Source organism: Macaca nemestrina, chromosome 15, assembly GCF_043159975.1.
Source record: "Macaca nemestrina isolate mMacNem1 chromosome 15, mMacNem.hap1, whole genome shotgun sequence".
Lineage (NCBI taxonomy): Eukaryota > Metazoa > Chordata > Mammalia > Primates > Cercopithecidae > Macaca > Macaca nemestrina.
In genome coordinates this window covers 27,478,105-27,486,879 of record NC_092139.1, presented here as the reverse complement: position 1 = coordinate 27,486,879, position 8,775 = coordinate 27,478,105, and positions in this window count along the sequence as shown.

Sequence of the window (8,775 nt, the reverse complement as noted above, 5' to 3'; positions counted from 1 at the left end):
CCTGCCTGTGTTGTCTTTTGCTGAGGGAGAGCGGAAGCCTGGGGCCCTGCCCTGGGGATGAGGGAAAGGCTTGCCCCCCAGAGAAGTGGGACAGTGGGGGCGAAGCTGGCCATAATGGGGTGGCTTTGGCAAGAGCAGCTCTGCAGGCTGAGCCATTCTGGAAGAAGTTTTCAGGAAGGGTCCGGCTAAGTGCTTCGTGTGGCCTTTAGTCACTGGAAACACTTGTGAATGGCCATGGGTGTGTTAGAGTTTCCACTGGGTCCAGGCCCTGCTCATTCCCCACGTTCCTTCTGAGGAAGATGCTGCTTGTCGTCAAAGTGGCTTGAGGAAAACCAAGTGCAATACGGTAAAAGGCCTTATGTGGCATTGGCCAGGTGTAGTCACTTGCCCTGAATCAGCTGCTGAGGAAAAGCCCTGGCCCCTTGGTAACTCAGATTTGCCCAGCTCGTTTATAGCCCGCTGGACAACTTTCCCAAATGTCAGGACTGATGAGGATCTTAAGGGATGAGCGACTGTCATCTCCGTTTTGGAGATGGGAAACTGAAGTCCAGACTACTTGAGAATGTCCAAGCCGGGGATTTGGACCCAGCCCACGGCACATTCCTTGGTATTTAACAGGTATTTAGCGAGTGCTATGAGGGTCCTGCTCTGCTGCAGAGGGGCTTGGCAAGATCTCCCAGCACTTGAGGTTTCAGGAGAGGAAGTCCAGGGGCTGGAGCTTGTGCATAATGAAGGGCCAGTCTTGGCTAGATACTGGCTTGAGGAGGAGCTTCTGCGGAGTGTTGCTGTTTCGCAACACTTTAATATGAGTTTCAATGCCAGGCCCCATGCTAGGAACTGAGGATGCAGAAATAAGGAACCTTCCCAGAAACCCAGAGTGCACCTGGCCAAGTGGGAGACTCAGACATGTAAGCAGGTTTGATGTGGGGAGTTTCTCCAACAGAGGAGCTATTTCTCCAACAGTGTTCCCAGGGGCACCCAGCTCAATCTCGAGGGGTTAGGTGCAGCCATCTGGCAGAGTGGAAGTGATGGAGCTGAGTCTTAAAGGCTCAGCAGGACTTGAGACCACAGGGAAATAAGGCTGGGAGAGCAGGGGCCAGAGCTGTAGTGCAGACCTGTTTCAGCTTGTGGGGGAGAGACAGCTTCTGGCTCTGGGGAGCAGTGCCACCTCAATAGATCCTCTCCCTTAAAGGCTGGGCCAGAGAATAGCCCTCAGAAAGCAAGGGCTGTCATCCTCTGCTCCACCAAACCCTTCTTCCACATGTACTGTGGGCAGAGTTTGCGGCATTTGGTTCTCTTGGTTTTCAGGACCCATCCTCTCCGGATTTCCCTCCTGCATTACTAGTTCCTGCTCATGAGAGGGACCCAGGCTTTAGTCCTTAGTCCTCTATCGTCTTATACAGAAGCTCCAGTCCCTAGACTTCCTCTCTGCACGCACTCCTTTGAAGATCTCATCTAGGCTCGAGGCTTTAAATACTACCCATATTAGGATATTCCAGAGAAACATGGAAGGAGACTTTAAAAATTTGGTTTTTTGAGATGGAGTCTTGCTCTGTCGCCCAGGTTGGAGTGCAGTGGTGCGATCTCAGCTCACTGCAGCCTCTGTCTCCCAGGTTCAAGCGATTCTCCTGCCTCAGCCTCCCGAGTAGCTGGGATTACAGGCACGTGCCACCACGCCCAGCTAGTTTTTGTATTTTTAGTAGAGGTGGGGTTTGGCCATGTTGGCCAGGCCGGTCTCGAACTCCCGGCCACAAGTGATCCATCTGCCTCAGCCTCCCAGAGTGCTGGGATTACAGACGTGAGCCACCGTACCCAGCGAGATTTCTTATAAGATATTGTCTCCAGTGATTATGGAGGCCGAGAAGTCCCACAGTCTGCTGCCTGCAAGCTGGAAACCCAAGAAAGCCAGTAAAGGGCCGATGGTGTAGATCCTGTCTGAGTCTGAAGGCTGAGAACCTGGAGTGCTGTGAGCAGAAGATAGACGTCCCAGCTCGTGCAGTCAGACAGTGGGAGGGCGAGTCCAACCTTCCTCCATCTTTTTGTTCTGGTCAGGCCCTTAAATGGATGAGGCCCACCCGCTTTACTCACTCCACAGATTCAAATGCTAATCTCTTCCGGAACACAGACACACCCAGAAATACTATTTAATCAGATATCTGCATGTCCTGTGGCCTAGTCAAGCTGACATGTAAAATTAACCATCACACCGCTCACATGCTGAAGGCTCCCCGACGGATCTCTCCAGCCCCTCTCCTGAGCTCCAGACTCACGAATCTGACTTCCTACTCCTTATCTCCATTTGAATACACAGCAGGCATCTCAAAGCACATTCCTGATCTCACCAGCAGCCCCAGGCCTGCTCTTTCTGTGGTGTTTCCTATCTTAAAGAGCATCTTAAAAAAAAACAAAGTATATATTTAAAGTGTACAACTTGCTGATTTGATATATGTATATGTTGTGAAATAATCACCACAATCAAGCTAATTAAAATACCCATCACCTCACATCGTTGTGTGTGTGTGTGTGTGTGTGTGTGTGTGTGTGTGTCGGGCGGTGGGGGGTGGGGTGAGAACACTCAAGATCTTAGAAAATTTCAAGTATATACAGTTGACCCTTGAGCAACATGGGTTTGCACTGTGTGGTCCATTTATACGCAGCTTTTTTTCAGTAAATAAAATTCCTTCATAGCCACATCCACATCTACAACCAAAAGCAGATCAAAAATAGTGTTTGTGGGATGTGAAATTCACGTATATGGAGGGCTAACTTCTCCTAGAGGCGGGTTTCACAGGGCCCACCTCGAGACTTGAATATGTGTGGGTTTTGATGTCTGCGGGAGTCCTGAAACAAATCCCAGGCAGATACCCAGGGATGACTGTACAGTATCGTCTATAGTCACCATGCTATACATTAGATCTCCAACACTCTTTTATCTGGCATAACTGAAACTTTGTGCCCCTTAACCAACAGCTCCCCATCACCCACTACTCCTAGCCCTTAACAACCTCCATTCTACTCTCTGATTCTATAGGTTTGACTATTTTAGATTCTACATATAAATGAGATCATGCAATATTTCTCTCTGTGTGTCTGGCTTATTTCACAGGTCCATTTGTGTTGTTGCAAAGGGCAGAATTTCCCTTTTTTTTTTTTGAGACGGAGTCTCGCTCTGTCGCCCAGGCTGGAGTGCAGTGGCGCGATCTCGGCTCACTGCAAGCTCCGCTTCCTGGGTTCACGCCATTCTCCTGCCTCAGCCTCCCGAGTAGCTGGGACTACAGGCGCCCACAACCGCGCCCGGCTAATTTTTTGTATTTTTTAGTAGAGACGGTGTTTCACCGTGGTCTCGATCTCCTGACCTTGTGATCCGCCCGCCTCGGCCTCCCAAAGTGCTGGGATTACAGGCGTGAGCCACCGCGCCCGGCTTTTTTTTTTTTTTTTTGAGACGGAGTCTCGCTTTGTCACCCAGACTGGAGTGCAGTGGTGCGATCTTGGCTCACTGCAACCTTCACCTCCTGGGTTCAAGTAATTCTCCTGCCTCAGCCTCCTGAGTAGCCGGGACTACAGGCATGCGCTACCATGCCTGGCTAATTTTTGTATTTTTAGTGGAGACGGGGTTTCATCATGTTGGCCAGGCTGGTCTTGAACTCCCGACCTCGTGACCTGCCCACCTCGGCCTCTGGGGTTATAGGTGTAAGCCACTGTGCCTGGCCTGGATTTCCTTTTTTTTTTTTTTTTTTTTTTTTTTGAGATAGAGCCTTGCTCTGTCACCCAGGCTGGAGTGCAGTGGTCCGATCTCGGTTCACTGTAAGCTCTGCTTCCCAGGTTCACACCATTCTCCTGCCTCAGCCTCCCGATTAGCTGGGACTACAGGCGTCCACCACCACGCCCGGCTAATTTTTTGTATTTTTAGTAGAGACAGGTTTCACCCTGTTAGCCAAGATGGTCTTGATCTCCTGACCTCGAGATCCGTCCGCCTTGGCCTCCCAAAGTGCTGGGATTACAGGCGTGAGCAACCATGTCCGGCCTCCTTTTTCTTTTTTTTTTTTTTTTTAAGGCTTAATAATATTCCATTGTATGTATACACCACATTTCCTTTATCCATTCATCAGTTGATGAACATTTAGGTTGTTTCTGTATCTTATCTATTATGAATAATGCTGCAATAAACACAGGAATGTAGCATTTCTTTGAGATACTGATTTAATTTCCTTTGGATAAATACCCAGAAGTGGGATTGTTGGATCATTTGGTAGTTCTTTTTTTTTTTTTTTATCTTTTGAGGAGCCTCCATACCGTTTTCTATAATGGCTATACCAATTTACATTCCCATCAGTAGAGTACCAGGGTTCCAATTTCTTCACATCTTTGCTAACAGTTACCTTTTGTCTTTAAAATAATAGCCCCTCTAATAGGTGTGAGGTGATATCTCTTGGTTTTGATTTGCATTATTTAGTGATGTTGATAACCTTTCCATAGAACCTGTTGGCCATTAGTATGTCTTCTTTGGAAAACTGTCTATTTAGGTCCTTTGACCATTTAAAAAATTGGGTTCATTGGGTTGTTATTTTGCTATGGAGTTGTATGAGTTTCTTTTTTCTTTTTTTTTTTTTTTTTTTTTGAGACGGAGTCTCGCTCTGTAGCCCAGGCTGGAGTGCAGTGGCCGGATCTCAGCTCACTGCAAGCTCCACCTCCCGAGTTTATGCCATTCTCCTGCCTCAGCCTCCCGAGTAGCTGGGACTACAGGCGCCCGCCACCTCGCCCAGCTAGTTTTTTGTATTTTTTAGTAGAGACGGGGTTTCACCGTGTTAGCCAGGATGGTCTTGATCTCTTGACCTCGTGATCCGCCCGTCTCGGCCTCCCAAAGTGCTGGGATTACAGGCTTGAGCCACCGTGCCCGGCCCTGTATGAGTTTCTTATATATTTTGGACATTAATGCCCTATCAAATATATGATTTGCAAACATTTCCTTCCATTCTGTAGATTGCCTTTTCATTTTGTTGATTGTTTCCTTTGCTGTGTGGAAACTTTCTAGTTTCATGCAGTCCTTTTTTTTTTATTTTTGTGTTTGTTGCCTGTGCTTTAGTTGCCATATCCAAAAAATTGTTGCCAAGGCCAATATCAGATTGCTTTTTCCCAACTGGGTGTGGTGGCTCACACTTATAATCCCAGCACTTTGGGAGGCCTAGCTGGGAAGACATTTGGGGCCAGGAGTTTGAGACCAGCCTGGGCAACATAGAACTTAGTGAGACACCATCTCTGCAAAAAATAAACAAATAAATAAATTACATATATATGATTTTAAAAAGCTTTTTCCCTGTTCTAGGAGTTTTACAATTTCAGATTTTATATTTAAGTGTTTAATCTATTTTGAGATGATTTTTATATATAGTATAAAGGTTCAATTTCATTATTTTGTAGGTGGCTATCTAGTTTTCCAAGCACTATTTATTTATTTATTTATTTTGAGACAGAATCTCTTTATTGCCTAGGCTGGAGTGCAATGGCACAATCATGGCTCATTGCAGCCAAAGACTCCAGCTATCTTCCTGCCTCAGCCTCTCAAGTAGCTGGGACTACAGGTGCACACCACCACACCCAGCTATTTTTTAAATTTTTTGTAGAGACGGAGTCCCAGTATGTTGCCTAGGGTGGTCTTGAACTCCTGGGTTTAAGTAATCCTCCTGCCTCAGCTTCCCAAAGGTCTAAGATTACAGGCTTGAGCCACTGTGCCCAGCCCAACACCATTTATTGAAGAGGTTGTCTTTCCCCTTTTGTGTATTCTTAGTGCCCTTGTCAAAAATTAGTTGACCATATATGCTTGGGTCTATTTCCAGGCTCTATGCTCTTTTCAATTGGATTATGTATTTGTTTTTATGTCAGCACCATATTGTTTTGATTACTGTAGCTTTGTGATATAATTTGAAATCAGGAAGTGTGATGCCTCCTCCAACTTTGTTCTTTCTCAAGATTGCTCTGGCTATGTGAGATCTTTTGTGGGTTATATGAATTTTAGGATTTTCTTTTTTATTTCTGTGAAAAGTGCCATTGGAATTTTGATAGGAATTACATTTCATCTGTGGGTTGCTTTGGGTAATATGGATATTTTAGCAATATTAATTCTTCCAATCCGTGAACATTGGATATCTTTCACTTATTTGTGTCTTAAAGAACATCTTAATTCTTCCAGTTGCTTGGGCCAAAAACCTTGAAGTTATTCTTTTTTTTTTTTTTTTTTTTTTTTTGAGACGGAGTCTTGCTCTGTCTCAGGCTGAAGTGCAGTGGCCGGATCTCAGCTCACTGCAAGCTCCGCCTCCCGGGTTCATGCCATTCTCCTGCCTCAGCCTCCCGAGTAGCTGGGACTACAGGCGCCCGCCACCTCGCCCGGCTAGTTTTTTGTATTTTTTTTAGTAGAGACGGGGTTTCACCGTGTTAGCCAGGATGGTCTCGATCTCCTGACCTCGTGATCCACCCGTCTCGGCCTCCCAAAGTGCTGGGATTACAGGCTTGAGCCACCGCGCCCGGCCGAAGTTATTCTTAACTTCCCTCTCTCTGTCACACTCCACTTCTGACTCTTAAGTATCTCCTTGCCACTCAACCTTAAAAATCCAGAATGACACTATCTCATCACTTCACTACCCTTATCTCACCTGGATATTGCAGCACCCTCCTCATGGGTAGTCTGTTCTCAAAACAGCAACCAGAGGGATCCTTTTAAAACTTGTGAGATCACCTCCATCACCTGTCCCCATCTCACTCAGGTAAAGGCCAAAGTCCTCACTGGGACCTACAGAGCCTGCAAGAACCACTTCGCCTCCTTCGCCTCTCTGACTTCATTTCCCCCCACTCCTCCTTGCCCACTTCACTATCTAAAGGACTAAATCACTAATGGTAAAATTGTGCTCGTCAGTGAGGAAGAGACTCTAGAGAAGAGTTTCGTTTTTATTTTTTAACGTATTGGAGTAAAAGTCACATGACATAAAATTGACCATTTTAAATAAGCCTACAATTCAGCAGCATTTTAGTGCTTTCACAGTGTTGTACAGCCACCACCTCTATCTTCTTCCAAATTTATATATTTTTTAGAGGCAGGGTCTTGCTTTTTTACCCAGGCTGGAGTGCAGTTACACCATCATAGCTCACTGCAGCCTCGATGTCCTGGTTCCAAGCAATCCTCCTGCCTCAGCTTTCTTGACAGAGTAGCTGGGGCTACAGGTGCATACCACCACCCCCAACTAATTTTTAAATTGTTTGTAGAGACAGGATCTCACTATGTTGCCCAGGCTGATCTTGAACTACTGACCTCAATTCATCCTCCCACCTTGGCCTCCCAAAGCCTTGGGATTACAGGCATGAGCCACCATCCCCCACCAGTAGAGCCGCTTTAGAAAACTGGGGTTTCTGGGAGCTAAATGATGAGAACTTATGAACGGAAAAAAGGAAACAACAGACACTGGGGTCTGCTTGAGGGGGGAGGATGGGAGGAGGAGAAGAGCAAAAAAGATCACTATTGGGTACTGGGCTTAATAACTGGGTGATGGAATGATATGTACAACAAACTCCCATGATACATGTTTGCATATGTAACAACCCTTCACATGTACCCCCAAACCTAAAAGTTAAAAAAATTAAAGAAAACTGGAGTTTCTTTTAAAAATTTAACATACATCTAAGCTATGAGCCAGCATTCCGCTCCTAGATATTACCCAAGAGAGGCGAAAATATTTGTCCACAAAAATTTGTGCTAAATTCAAGCTAGATTGTTCATAGCAGCTTTAATCATAGTAGTCAAAAACTAAAAATAGCCCTGATGTTCATCAACAATAGAATGAGTGAAATGCAGCATATTTATACAATGAAATACTACACACCATCAAGTAATGATTGACTGTCAGGCATAGTGGCTCAAGCTCGTAATCCCAGCTACTCAGGAAGCTGAGGTGGAAGGATCCCTTGAGCCCTGGAGTTCGAGGCTGCAGGGAACTATGATTGCACCACTGCATTCCAGTCTGGGTGTCAGAATGAAATCCCATCTCTAAAAAAAAAAAAAAAAAAAAAAAAAAAAGAAAGAAATGATTACAGATATGCGCAATATGAATACGGATGATTTTCTACTTTAATTTTTCAACTTTATGATCCTGTGAAAGAGATACACGTTCAGTAGAAACCGTATTTTGAGTACCCATACAACCATTCTGTTTTTCACTTTCAGTATAGTATTCAATAAATTACCTAAGATATTCAACACATCACTATAGAATAGGCTTTGTGTTCGATGATTTTGCCGAGCTGTAAGCTATTGTAAGTGTTCGGAGCACGTTCAAGGTAGGCTAGGCTATGCTAGGATGTTTGGTAGGTTAGGCGTATTAAATACATTTTTTTTTAACTTTTTTTTTTTTGTAAAGGCAGGGTCTCACTCTGTCATCCAGGCTGGAGTGCTGTGGTATGATCATAGCTCACTGTAGCCTCTAACTCCTGGGCTCAAGCCATCCTTTCACCTCAGCTTCCGTATAGTTGGGACTAGTGGCTTATACCACCACGCGTGGCTAATTTTTTAAAATATATTTTTTTGGTAGAGGTGGGGTCTTACTATGTTGCCCAGGTTGGTCTTGAACTCATGGCATTCAAGGCACTGAGATTATAGCTGTGAGCCATTGTGCCTGGCCTAAATGCACTAACAATTTTTATTTTGTTGGTATAGTAGGTGTATAGATTTATGGGGTACTTGAGATATTTTAATACAAGCACACAATGTGTCATAATCACATTGAGGTAAGC